Source organism: Chiloscyllium punctatum, chromosome 40, assembly GCF_047496795.1.
Source record: "Chiloscyllium punctatum isolate Juve2018m chromosome 40, sChiPun1.3, whole genome shotgun sequence".
Lineage (NCBI taxonomy): Eukaryota > Metazoa > Chordata > Chondrichthyes > Orectolobiformes > Hemiscylliidae > Chiloscyllium > Chiloscyllium punctatum.
Window position 1 is genome coordinate 53,639,159 of NC_092778.1, and position 14,815 is coordinate 53,653,973.

The following is a 14,815-nucleotide window of genomic DNA, read 5'->3' on the forward strand; positions in this document are numbered from 1 at the left end:
TAAAACTTCTCAATGAACCATGATTCACTCCAGATTATCTTCACTCTTCTAACCCTGGTTGGTCCCCATTACAAACTGCTTATTCAGTGTCTTGACTTAGTGCTTGTTTTGTAACTTTATCAGTTTTAGTTTTATCTAATTTTAGTCCAACTTGAAAAAGTTTATAAAATAAGATGCATAGCTGGGCTTAACGGTCAGAATCTTATTGCCAGAGTTGAAATATCTAATACTAGGGCGTGTGCATTTAAGGCAAGAGGGAGAAAGTTCATAGAGGAGAGGGGCAGGTTTTTTAACAGAGTGGGGTAGAGACTAGAGTGGTGGTGGTGGTAGAAGATATGATAAGGCCATCTAAGGGACCTTTAGATAAACACATGCATCTGTAAGAAATGGAGGGATATAGACCAAGGGCAGGCAGAAGCAATTAGTTTCATTGGGTGTCATATTCAGCACAACATTGTCCTGTACTGTTCTATGTTCTAATAAGCTATTCCAGAATTTGCTGTCAATATAAGTCAGTCTAATTTCACTTACGTTAGAGCATAGCATTTTCAAATTCATAAATACTTACTAAATTCCAAAAGCTAATTGCAAGAAGCTCTGCTGCATTGATATTCAATCCAGATCCATCATGCATCGAATCAAAGTAGCTTAATGATGAGTGGAAAAGAAATGTTACAGTCCAGATCCCAATACAACGTGGCATTTTTGGCCCCCTGTACTTGGAAGATCTGTGGATCAAACAGTGGCCTCTTAAGTTACATGGAGATCCATGGCAGAAGCTTGCTACCCTGTGTAACATCATCCTTGAATCAAGAGACAGACAACAATTGGGAACTAGAGTAGGCCATTCAGCCCCTCAAGCCTGCTCCACCATTCAATGAAATGATGGCTAATCTGCAGCCTAACTCCATATATCCAACTTTGGCCTATAATAGCTTTGCTTAGAAAAATATCTATCGCAGATTTTAAATCAACAGTTATTGTTGTTTATGGAATAAATTCCACTCATCCATCACTTTGTGTGTTGTGAAGTGGGAGATGGCACAGGGCAAGGTGACACAAGACACACACACACACACACACACACACACACACACACACGATGGCAGCTGAGCCAGTTGGCCACTTGACACACAAGATGGCCACCAGACCACAAGATGGTGAGAGAGAGAGAGAGAGACAGCAGAGTAAATACAGACACTGCCTGGGGCCATCAGGATGCCAGCACAATGCACTCACAACCTAGTTGATTAGTTTAAGGCAGGTGGGGGAGAGAATATACATGAGTAACGGAGACTGCCTGCCAAAGTGTCTGGGTCCAGCTAATACCTTTGATAGAAATGCTAACAGTTTGATACGGACTCGATACGGAGTGATAATAGCCAGGGCTGCAGTAATCATCCTTCTCGGGAAGAGCAATTAGCGCCCATTACTACAGCAATGGACTTCCATGCAGACATTAAAACTGACAACAACTGTGCTAGAACTAACAATGAATGCACCAAAACTATTAACAATTCTGCAATGTTTACCATAAAGAAACGTTGCAAAGACAACAACCTCATCACTGACCTATTATTACCAAATGTATAAAACTATCTTGACATGTTCCGGGTTGAGAGAAGAATCACAGCTGACCACTGTGTTGTTGGTGTCTTTCTCTCTCTTCCTTTCCTCTCCTCCCCCCAAGCTCCGGTATCTCCTAGTGCCTGTCATTGAACCCCGATCCAGACTCCAAGGCTGGTGATTTTGCCCACAACAGACAATGCCCTCTCTTTATAGAATCCTAACTAGCGGAAACAGTTTACCTATCCAGTCACTATCTCAAAGACTTAGACCCGATCATCCTTAGACTTCTAAATTCTACTGAAAACAGGAAAAAATTATGACATGTTGCAATGGTAGGGCAGCCTTTTTCTCAGTTCATTAATAGGATATGGCCATTGCCGTCTGGGCCAGCATTTATTGCCCATCTTTAATTGCACTGGAAAAGGTGGCGGGGAACTGCCTCAGTGCTGGAGGGGTAAATACACTTTAACAGTGCTGTTCAGAGGAAAACAGCATGAAGCTATTGTGTCTGCACAGTATATGTGAACTAACCTCATCAAAAAGTAGTTAAATCTTATTCATTCCAGCCTAAGTATCCCTGAAGTGATGTGCTAAATGTTAATTGCTGATTTAACCTCTCTGGCATTGATACCAAAGTGAGGATTCTCATTTCAACTTATAGTTGTAAATTACACAATTTTTAATACCTCTACGAATTGGTGGCTCAGTGGTTAGTACTGCTGCTTCACAGTGCCAGGGAGCTGGGGTTCATTTCCACTCCTGGGTGACTGTCTGTGTGGAGCTTGCATGTTCACACAGTGTATGCACGTATTTTCGCCAGGTGCTCCCATTTCCTCCCACCCTCCAAAGATTGGCCATGCTAAATTACACAGTATTCAGGGATGTGTAGGTTTGACAGTTAGCCTTGAGAAATGGAGGGTTACTGGGATAGGGTAGGGAGCTGGGTCTGGATGGGATGCGTTCAGAAGGTCAGTGTGGACTTTGGGCCAAAGAGTCTGCTTTTAAACTGTAGATTCTATGGACTTGCATCTTCTTTCAGTCTTTCCTGAATCTACATATTTATTCTTTCTCTTCCTAATTTCACCTTGAATTCACCCACCTGTTTTGGTTTTCATTTCCTTCCAAGTTCTTCCGCTGTTAATTTCACAATCCCCTAAACTGGTCAAAAAGATCCCCAGTTGCTTGTCTTGTTTGTTTGGGTCTCAGATGCAGTTTGTTTCCTTAGTTATTCCCAAAATCAGCCTGCACATTCTTTTTTAAAATTGTGGGGCATGTTGAAAGTTAAAGCTGGTCCAACAGGCATCACCACTAGAAATACCCCCCAACAGCAAGGCTATAGAATAATACAAGACTATAAATCTCCTGCTGCTTCAAATTATCTATTCATTCAAGGTTGCTTGTTCCAGTTCCAAAACAGTTTCTAAGAACAACAGGGGACGTTTGTTGCTCGAGGAACATTTTTACAAAAGATATTTTAAAATGCAGTGGTGGATTATTCTTCCTCTGATCAGAACAGTGACTCAACCCATTAGTCAGGCAATTTTAGTCAGAAAGCAAACACATTTCATTACTCTTCAGCAGATTCTGCAGCTACTGTATTTACTGTGACCTGAATTCACCTACTCAAAAGGGAACATGGGCATGTTGGCAGAGAGGCCTACAGAGTGAGTCAGTGGCTAATAGTCTCTCTCATTACACGTCAGAGAAGCAGTCAAAAGCAGCCAGTTTTACTTTCTTGGCAGAGGATCGATAACCTTGGTTGCTAGATACTACTGTATTCAAGTGTGTGTGCATGCAGACTAGTAACACAGGCAACCGTTAGACAGGAGAAGTTGCAGTGTGGCAGAAATCTCTTGTAAAAAATGTTGCAATGTTGAACACATTTTTGTCAAATGTTTCAATTTTTTTTAAAAGACAGGCAAGGTTTTGTACAATGTAACTCTTTAAAGATTGCAAGCAGTCATCAGTGTGCACTGCTTCAGCAGAACAAAAATTCTCCTGTTCCTCACAGGGTGGTTTAAATTGTGGTCTGTTACTCACCGATGTTCATAAACTGCTTGTTGCACCCTAGCCATGTACCTTGTTAGGGCATGGTTTTGATACAGCCTACTATCCCTTGATGAAATTCCACATTCTCTTTTTGTGAGCAACTACTTATCGACCAATCTGTTCACCCCTCTCTGATTAAAAGTCTACTTCCATAAGTTTACTTCCCTGGGAATTTTACTGAAGTCACAGTCAAACACCATATCAGCTCCTGTGCAACTTCAGAACCGGAAGGGTCGACTTTCACTTTGGGAGGGAGCAAGTTGGCAGTTTATTTTGCATCATTTCAGCTCTTTGTTACCTTGCCAAACCATGGAAGTAGAGAGGCACTAACACTTGGGAAATTATACCTATTACAGATCACTGTCCTTAGGAGAGGAAAGAGAGCGGTTCATTTTTTTAAAACCAGAATCAAAAGCTGCATGTGTAGAAGTAGTAGTGACATCTCTTACATTACAATAGCTAATAAGCAATGGTTCTTGTCAGTCATAGGAAAACCTTTTGATTAGCAGGTTTAAGGATCTCAATGTTAAGCAGTTACCTCGCATGCAGCAGTGACGACAACTATTTCTACCATTCAGAGAACTTGAAACATTACACTGCAGTCAGAGTTCTAAGAAATAGTTTAAATAATTTGCTTATCTTTTGCCACCCTACGAAACTACAAGATAGCCAGAGCACCAACACCCAAAGTTCCTAATCAAAATGCTGCTTATCGAACTTTGCTATTCCTCAGGAATAGCACTTTACAAGCTGCCTACATTTTGCAATCTCCAGAGAAAAATGTTGTTAAAAGATCCTTCAATTTTCAAAAGTATGGGAAATTCCCATGCAACCAATCTGTTCACATTTCCAAAGGAAGATAATAAGTTGTTTTGAATGTTATTTTTAACAACGGTTTCCATTAAGCATTTCAAAGCACAAAACTAGGCTCTGAGCTGCTCCACCTACAGCACCTAACTTCACAGCACCTAAACAAGCAAGAAGAGGATCCATGTCTCAGCCCCAAAGAGATAGGACTAACTAAAGTCAACTATACTACTGTGACTGAACCATTGTGTCTGAGCATTGTCATCATTGTGGTTGAGTTATTACACATGATGCTAAGAAATGTGACCTCCTGTAACAAACATTAACAACCTTCGCTGCCTGGCAGAACAACCCAAAGTCACCAATCAAGAAGTCAGCATTCAAAAAGGTTGAAGACAAATCTTGAGCATAAAAGTCATGTGAAAGCTAGGAGACAGCCAGCAAGATGTTGGCCATCATAAAACCTAAGCTCATTTAAAACCACCAGAGCCAACTATAGACTAATGTTAAAGGGATAAAATCACCTTCACTCCTCGGATGGTTTTTGTCTTCCCTAAGGATGACAGTGCCATCAACCAAGATGGAATGTACAGTTTGAAGAATTCCTCACCCATTTATCTAAAGTGACAGCAGATTCTTTTCCAGGTTATCTGTAATACCTTGTAGTGGCATCCACAAAAATAGATATGCAACAAGCAATTAAGATGAGGTAAAAGCACAAAGTCTGTAGCCCTGACGGTATTCCATCTGAGGTCTTTAATTGCCAGCGAACTCTTGTTCACATCAATACTCCATCAATTACTCATCCTACAATTTTGAGAAGAAGTTGGCTGACTGACCCCAGAAAAAAAACGGGAATTTGAGTTGTTTCCCTCCTGTGCATAGTAAATTCTTGATGTACATTATCCTGAGTTGTTTACTTCCTTTTGGCTAAGGCAGTCCAGAAATAAAAAGGTGTCTATAAAACTTTAGAGCAATTTCTGATGTGCTGTTTGCCAGTCATCCAAAAAAATCTAGAACACCAACAGGAATTGTTCAAAATAGAAAATGCTAGAGAAACTCAGCAGGTCTAGCAGACAGGGAAACAGAGATAACACTTCAAGTTCTACGTGACTTCTTTAGAAGACTGACCTGACCAACTGATAAACCATGAGTCACTCTGGGAAGGATTTTGATGTCGAAGGAATATCATCATTATTGTTAAAGATGATGCGTTTGCGGCTGTTATGAATGGGAGCTCTTAACGAATACCTTAAATCACTAAGGTCAAGTTAGGCTGGATGATAATCCCAGTATATCTGACATTAATGAGATTGGAATAGCCAATGAGCAATTGGCCTCTGGTGAGAGTATTAAGTACCTTAAAGATGGAAAACTCTTTTAACCTCAGTCACATGTGTGAGAGTGTGTAGTCCAGTGGAAAAACATCTGGTGCATTTATGTCCTATTGGGTAAAGAAATGTGCTGTTTTTGCGTGGTCTATCCTACATGTGACTACAGAATACACGGAATCTGCCTCCCAAAATGCTATTTCAAGAGAATTTAACAAGAGACAATAGGTACCAGTAATGCAGACATTCCATTAAAAGAACATTAGAAAAATATTTCAATGATAGCCCAAAATCCTCTTTGAAGCATGGCAGCTTTGATACTAATGACTGGGAGAAACTTTCTACTAATCAACATGGAAACAACTTGTCCACTAAGATGTATCACATGTTGAGTTCCAATGCTGAGGAATTGCAGTGGCAGTGATAGAAAGGAAGGCAAGGCTGCAGCCCAGGTCTCACACTTCCTGGGCTGCGCTGCCTTGTATCCAATGATCCACGAGTTAGAAGTCCAATTGTTCATTCACTAGAAGACCAGTTAACAAAAACCTACAACCCTTTGCAGATGCCATCTTTAAATCGAGGGATAGCGGCAAATGACTACCGAAGTCAGTATTCCTCTCCCTTTCCAGTCTTACTCAAAAGAAATTGCTGGAAAAGCTCAGCAGGTCTGGCAGCATCTGTGAAGAGAACTCAACGTTAATGTTTCTGGTAGAGTGACCCTTCCTTAGAACACAGTCTTACTCCTGACAATCACATACCTCTTAATATCTTGTACTTCCCTTCAGCTTTTGCCAATAGTGCAAAGCAGATGTCAATGAATCAGCAAAAATGTTTTGCATCTCATGATTTTTACTTTGATTAAACATGAACATTCTTTGGAATTCCTTTCCCCATACATCACCCCATCCTCACTTCAATTTCTTAACCATTGCCCCCACCATCTTCCTTTTCACAAGCAAACAACAATTTTTTTTTGTCAGTTGATCACTAGTCTCTGATTCTTTCTTTCATGTCTGGAATAGGGAAAATGAGCAGTTGACTTTCATTTTAAATTATTATTAGTTTTGAGAGAGTAGACATGATGTTGTTTGTTCCTGTTTGGAAGGGCAACATGAGCAATGAAATACAGATTTCAGAGGAAGTTTAGAATCAGAGAAGGTCTGACCTGATGTGCTGTATATATTTGACCCAGTGTCTGTGCTGGTCCTCTGCAGAGCAACTCACACGCACCTGCATTTACTCTGTCACTCCACAGTGTTTTTCCTCTTCAAAGAGAAACTGGATAATTAACTGAAGGCTTGGCCTGAAAAAGTGCCTCCACCTCAGCTGCATTCCAGGTTATAATCATTGCTGCATAAAACAATTTTCTTTACCAAGAGAATTTAAGAATGTGGAACTCACTCGCACAGGGATTACTTAAAGTAAATTTTAAAAGGGAAAGCTAAATAAATATGAGGGAAAGGGGGAGTTAGGGTTATGCTGATAGACGAAGATGATTCAAAGAGGATTGTGTGAAATATAAAATGTTGGCTAGCACTGGACTGATAGGTCTATTCTGTGCTTCATATTCCTTTATGAGATTTTATAAAATGTTTTAAGCCATCACTTTAATTCAAAGTAAAATGGAAAAATGAAAAAAGAATCATCATCTATCTAAAAATGAACCTGTATGACATGGTTACCATAAGAACAGAGCTCAGGTCAAGGGTTTTTGATATTCATGTGCCAGGCTAAGGCCTGTTGACAAAGGACAGAACAGCTAGCTTTGCCATGGATAGGCCTACAGGCTCCTGGACATTCTGATGTTAAACACTCTGGAAGAAGACAGAAAGAGAGAAGGACCTGAAACAGCAGCAGCATGGGAAGGCCGTTCTGTTTAGCTATTGGACAGAATGCTAGTAGGAGTTTGGCCTCTGGTCAAAGAGCCAGACCCTGCACAGATTGAAGGAGACTGAAGATTTGTCCTGATGAGGTCAAGTGAAGGAATCAGTGGAGTAGGCCTTGTTGCTGTAAGTCAGGGACTTCAGAAAACAAAGAGAAACAACTTTTTAAACTTGATTGTTGCAACATTGATGGAAGTAGAAGCTGGCTTGGAATCTAGGAATAATTTGGGTTTGTTCCTGCAAAGACAATATTTGTGCAAGACAGTGCTGCATAATACATAAACATTACCGGTTAGTCATGTGTCAGGATATCATTTCTGTAGCTATCAGTATTTGTTGCCTGCTAGTGATGTTTAGTTGCTGTGGATTTTTAGTTACAATAAAGGACTTAATATTTAAAATCTTGTGTCTTTCTGGGGATCATAACAAATGTCATTTTTTCCCCGATACTTTCCAACCTTGGCTGCGTGTGTGACATTAGGCCATAATCTGTTAACAAACCATTGAACATAGAAGGTAAGAGCATGTGCAGACTATTCAATCCTTCAAGCCCACTCTACCATTTATGATTATTGTAGCTGATCATCAAGCTCAATACCCTAATCCTGTCCTCCCCATCTTTAAATGATGACCCCTATTTCTGGACTCCCCCAGTGAAAACTTCCTTCCTACATCCAATCTGTCTAGTCCTATTAGAATGGTATTGGTTCCTATGAGATCTCTCATGAATACAATCCTAACTGGCTCAATCTCTCCTCATATGCAAGTCCTGCCATCCCAAGACTCAAGCTTCTCAATTTAAAATGTAAAACTTTAAATTACAACTTTCATTGACAGTATTTTCTTTTAATATACTGTATGCGAACTACTTTAGTGCCGAATAACAAACTTGACCAATTAGAAGCTCAGTGGAAAAAGTCAAATTATCACAGTGCATTGGGATAGCTGTAATTTCCCAGAGTCCTCAAAGTTGCATTTGAAGACTAGTAACTGATCTGTACTATATTGAAGATTGGAATCAAGGTTCTCTCTCTCAAAGATGCATTGAGGCAACCAGGGAACAAATGCTGTAATTTAGTAGCTAACTGATGTTAACAGCTTTTGGATTAGTTGGACAACTGACCTTTAAAATTGAGGAGAAAGACTGCAGAAAGCTACATCACAGAGGGATTTCCAAGATGTTAAGCATGAATCCCAGAAATCCAGCATGTGAGTTTAACAGGTAATTGAAATGAAGACCAACTTTTCATTTGTATTTTCTCAGGGAAAGGAACATAAAAATACAGAAGTCTTGCTAATACTATACAAGGTACGAGTTTAGATTAGATTACTTACAGTGTGGAAACAGGCTCTTCGGCCCAACAAGCCCACAGTGACCCGCCAAAGCGCAACCCACCCAACACTACGGGCAATTTAGCATGGCCAATCCACCTAACCTGCACATTTTTGGACTGTGGGAGGAAACCGGAGCACCCAAAGGAAACTCACGCAGACACGGGGAGAATGTGCAAACTCCACACAGTCAGTCGCCTGAGGCGGGAATTGAACCCGGGTCTCTGGCTCTGTGAGGCAGCAGTGCTAACCACTGTGCCACCTACTTAGAACAATTTTGGTCACCTTATCCGAGGAAAAATATACTGACATTGGAAGCAGTCCAGGGAATGTTCACTACGCTGATAACTGGAATGCAGGGATTTTATGAGGAGAAATTGAATTAATTGTACTCATTGGAGTTTAGAAGAATGAGAGGCAATCTCATTAGAATATGCAACGTACTTAGGAAGCTTGTCATTGAAAATGCCAAAAGTATGCTTCACCTTGAGAGTGTCTAGGATCGGGGGCACAAAGTCATAAGAAATGGGGAGGAATGTCTTCTCTTTCAGGGTATGAAATCTGTAGAATTCTTTACCACAGAGGGCTGTCAAAGCTGGGTTGTCAGGTATATGTAAGGTTGAGACAGACACATTTTTAATCTGTAAAGGAGTCAAGGGTTTATGGGGAAAAGGCAGAAAAGTGAAGTTAAGAGGCTTATCAGGTCAGCCATGATCTCACTGAATGAAAGCAGGTTCAATGGGTCCGATGATCTACTTCTGCTCCTACTTCTTAAGGACTTGGTTGCATTTGAATGTGACTTGTAAATCATTCAGCTGCACAAATCAGTTCAAAATGATGATGCAAAGCCACACAGAAATATTGCCTGATAAATCCTTAATTGGACATGTGAGCAAATAGCAGTTGAACCGTCCGTCTCAAGTGGCAAATTACGCAACTACTTGATTTATGGGACTTAGAAACACAATGTTTTTGGTACTTTGCACAAATTAAAATAGAATAACAGGCTTCCACCAGCTGAAAGTGACAATTCATTTCAAGGCCTTACTTCCTGTTGGTGTTTATAGGGAGAGGAACTGCACTTCAGCAGTCTGAATGTTCCAGTTTCCAAAGACGTGCTGTGCCTATAGAGATATAGTGCACTTGGATAACCATATTGTAATTTATTTCAGAAATATAAGCTTATAGCATAGTGGCAACATGTTGACATGGGATAGAAGACTGGCCAGCCAACAGGAAACAAAATAGGCATAAACAGACACTTTCTACTAGACAAGATGTATTAGGTGATATGCCACAGGAATCAGTGCTGCAGCCTCAACCTTTTTTTTTATAACTGTATTTGATTCCTTTCAAGTCATCAATATATTTTTTTTTAAATTGGGAGGTCACACTTCAATTACACAGGGCACTGGTTAGATTGTATGTGGAGTACTAGGTAGAGTATCAATCTCAACAATTTACATCAGTTACTTAGATTAGGAAAACAAAGGCATAGCAGCTAAATTCACAGACAAAAAGGTAGGTAGTCATGATTTGGAGGTGCCGGTATTGGATGGGGGTGTACAAAGTTAAAAATCAGATAACACCACATTGTCCTCTCATATGCTGCAGACAAGGATGCCTGGAGGCATGGTGCATTGGCAAGACCAAGCAGATGCTACGACAACGGGTGAATGGACACCGCACAACAATCACCAGACAGGGGTGTTCCCTTCCAGTCAGGGAACACTTCAGCGGTCCCGTACATTCAACCTAAGGCCTTCGGGTAACTATCCTCCAAGGTGGACTTTGGGACAGGCAACAAAGTGGCCGAGCAGAGGATGATAGCCAAGTTCGGTACCCATGGGGATTGCCTCAACCGGGACCTTGGGTTCATATCACACTACAGGTGACCCCACTGCAGTACACACGCTCTCTCACTCACACACACTCCTACAGACCTATAGACTGAGCAGACATTCTGTCATACACTCACATGTACACACAACACACACATGCACACACACAAGTTTGTGGGGTGAATTTGTCCTTGCAGAATTACACTTTATTTTACTCAAAAACTGCATTAATCCATGTAAGATTCTGCAAGTCCCTTTTTTAGGAATAGAATCAGTCTGAACATTGGGACACAGATAGACTTTAACTTTATACCTACAATGCATTATCTGAGCTGACATGGCACCTATTGTTAAAGTTCACTTGAAAATGTAACTTTAAAAACGTTCTGGGAATTACATATGAAAGAACTTTACGCAGAGAGTTGTGAATGCATGGAATGCGTTGCCAGCTGTGGTGGTGGAAGCAGAGTCACTGGGGACATTTAAGCGACTGCTGGACATGCACATGGATAGCAATGAGTTGAGGGGTGCGTGGATTAAGTTATTTTACATTAGGATTAAATCTCAGCACAACATCGTGGGCCTAAGGGCCTGTCTGTGCTGTCCTTTTCTATGTTCTATGTTTTAACTGAAACCAACGTGGCCATTCTAAAAGAATGAGAGACTTATCAACAATCCAGGTCTTTTTTCAATACATCATCTCAGTTGCATCATATTGTAAATTTTTGCTATAAATTGTGTTTTACGATCTTATACTCCACAACCACTTGATGAAGGAGCAGTGCTCCGAAAGCTAGTGGTTCCAAATAAACCTATTGGACTACAACCTAGTGTGGTGCGATTTTTAACCAAGTTAGGTAGGAAAGTGTGTTGTGCAAAGAGAGCTGCTGATGGAGATAGATGGGTTAGTGAGTGGGCTGAAGTCTGGCAGATGGAGTAATAATGTCAGAAAATGGGACATTCGCTTTGGTTGGGTGAAAGAAAAAGCAGTATATCACATAAGCAGAGAGTGAGTGCAGAGTTGTGAGGTGCAGGGAGATTTTGGTATTCTAGTGCTGGAGTTTCAAAAGGTTAGTATAGTTGTACAAAACGTAATCAAGAAGGGTATCCTTTAATACAAGTGGAATTGAACAGAAAATTACAGAGCAATGGTAAGACCACATCTTGAATACTGTGTGCAGTTTTAACTTTTTAGGAAGGATGTAAAAAGCATTGGAGACAGGAATCTAGTAAACCTCCTGTGACCGAGTGGTCAGGCGACAATCTTCAATTCAGTCTAGGCATCTCATCCTGGCTGGATGAAGTGCAACCAAGAATAGTTAAAAACTTGCATTTATATAATACTTTTCATGATTCCCAGTGAAGTACCTCCGAAGTATAGGTCCTGTTGTTTGTAGCAAACGTGGCAGCCCAAGGAGAGCTGATGGAGGAAAACAAAACTGTAACATAAATGAAACTAATGTTTCCAGTTCAGTGCTGATTGTCAAACAATATATCGTGCTGAATCACTGGAGATACTGTAACTAAGCTAACTCCTGAAAACATTTCAAGGCCAATTTTGCAACAATTTTGCTTCCCTAATGAGATGGACTAAAATGTACTGCCAGTTTCTAGTGTGTTGATCTAATACCACTTACAGTAAAAAGCCTCTTTTTGTTTTACATTTGCCTTTCTAAATTATTTCTTCTTTTCCTATTTATTTGGTTCACCACAATACATTTTCTTCAGAGAATAGAATCACAGAATCCTCACACAGTGTGGAAGGAGACCATTTGACCCATTGAATCTGCACTGACACTCCAAAGAGCATCCCACCCAGACCTTCACCCTACTTCCATAACCCTGCATGGCCACTCCACCTAACCTACACATCCTTGGACACAATGGGCATTTTGTGTACACCAATCCACCTAACCTACACATCCTTGGATACAATGGGCATTTTGTATTCACCAATCCACCTAACCTACATATCTTTGGACAGAGGTGGACCACTGGGCTACAGTGCTGTTCCTGGGCACTTGGATCTTTGATATCTCTGTCCAATTGCTCTACTTATGTGCAATTAATAGCAATGAGACTAGAAACACAAACTGAACATGCGTACGTGAGGACATCCCTGCCCCAGTTGAGAACCCACTGAGATGGTGAGGACCTTGGTTGATCTAAGCCTTACTCAAACCTGGGTCACAGAGCCAATTGCTTCATCTCAATACGGCTACATCTCAGATCAATAAACAGAGCACAGACTAGAAGTCTGTGAGGCTGACTCAGAGGAAATGAAACTCACATTCATTAATCATGTCAAACATACTCATTGCAAATCAACAGCTCATTCTACAACACACCAATTTTCATTCTTATTGATCTTAAACCCAAAATAATTATAGTGTTGACAAAATACAATGCCCATTGGTTATGATCCCATTTCAAGCTGCAAGTCAGCATTAATTTCGTCCCCCAGAGATTTTACCCCTTAACTATCAGCACAGAGTCAGAGTTGTACAGCATGAAAGCAGACCCTTTGGTCCAACTCATCCATGCTGACCAGATATCTGAAATTAATTTAGTCCCACTTGCCAGCATTTGGCCCATAAACCCTTCCTATTCATGTGCTGCAATAATCTGTACTAATATCATAATTGAAACATCTTCCTAGTTTTACTGGTATGTTAAAGTGAGGCTATTCCATAATAAAGATTCCTTGACACCATATTGGAAAACAAGCAAGTTCTCCATGGTATCAAAATGAGCTTTTAGCATGCATGAACAACATTATCAAATGATCCAATCATTTCTACTTTGCTGTTTGGTGGACCTTGCTGTGTGAATATTGGCTGCCATGTTACTGACATTACAACAGTGATTACACTTCACAAGTAAAGCACTTGGCTGTTCAGCACTTTGAAACATTAAGGTTGTGAAAAGGGTACACATAAACAATTTCTTCCAACAAAAACTCTGGATGTGTAAAAAAGGTGCTGATACAGATCCTACTTAAATCCCACACTTAAATTCTCTGTCTCATAGCCTCTATCAGTCTGGCTGTATCTGTCATTCTGGTTCATGGTTCTTCAAAGCTAAAGTGAAACAGAAAAATGTGATTCATAGACATATATGGGTGGGTCGCAGAGTAATGGCAGTATGCATTACTTTGTTGGTATAATAGCAAACTAGTCGAGGGAAAATGATTAATGCTGCTGGAATGAAAAGTAGTTAGCATTGTCAGGCATGTGTGATAGAGACCATGACTGTGCAAGGAATTGGCTGTAACTGTGATGAATCTTATACATTATAGAGTTAAATGTTCCATACTTGAATGTAATGACTATCCACAGGAAATGACTTTCTCTAAGATTTTGTACACTTAATCAAATTATCAACTTATCAGTAGACTATACACAGAGACATTCTCATTACTCTTGACCTACTCTAAACTGCAGTTTACACAATATCAAACCGTCTACCGTACATCCTCTATAACACAAATCAAACCATCTTGAAAATTTCATTGCCGTTTATGTAAAATTGCAGCCCTCAGGTCTTTTGAGAAAATGAGCATACAAAAGTCACTGATCAATGAATCATCCTCATCTTCTGGTCTTTTTTTTTAATTTGTTCAAGGGACGATGGCATTGCTGGCCAGCCCAGTGTTTATTCCCCAACCCTCTGTCTGTATTGGCCATCTCTAAGGCCATTTTCTTTGATTAACTGGCACAGACGTGACTAGACATTGACAAGACCATGTCTTAAAGAGATGTGGCAGATTGTATTATACTTTGGAAACATTGTTCAAGCAGGTTGAGTGAAGAGATTCTACATGACCCTGTCCTGGAGTCATTTCTGTCTTTTGAGGAGGTCACATGTTACCAGAAATACCTAAAGACATTGTCTAACTAGACAAGATAAACTCCATGGGAAAGAGTGATCCCCATTCAAGTTCACCATGGATATTTATAACTGCTTTTAATTGGTTTATGAATTCAAAGAACAAAGTTTTAGG

The 14,815-nt window shown here is 40.3% G+C and overlaps 1 protein-coding gene and 1 long non-coding RNA gene across 4 annotated transcripts in view; one reads left to right on the forward strand and one right to left on the reverse strand.

Moving 5' to 3' along the window:
• Positions 1 to 14,815, forward strand: part of LOC140464616 (poly(A)-specific ribonuclease PARN-like) — a 173,298-nt gene that overhangs the window by 144,306 nt on the left and 14,177 nt on the right. The window lies entirely within an intron of this gene.
• Positions 1 to 14,815, reverse strand: part of LOC140464617 (uncharacterized) — a 44,920-nt gene that overhangs the window by 9,999 nt on the left and 20,106 nt on the right. For both annotated transcript variants that reach the window (XR_011954949.1, XR_011954948.1), the window contains exon 2: positions 569 to 728. This is a non-coding gene — a long non-coding RNA (uncharacterized lncRNA). The remainder of the gene's footprint in view (positions 1 to 568; positions 729 to 14,815) is intronic.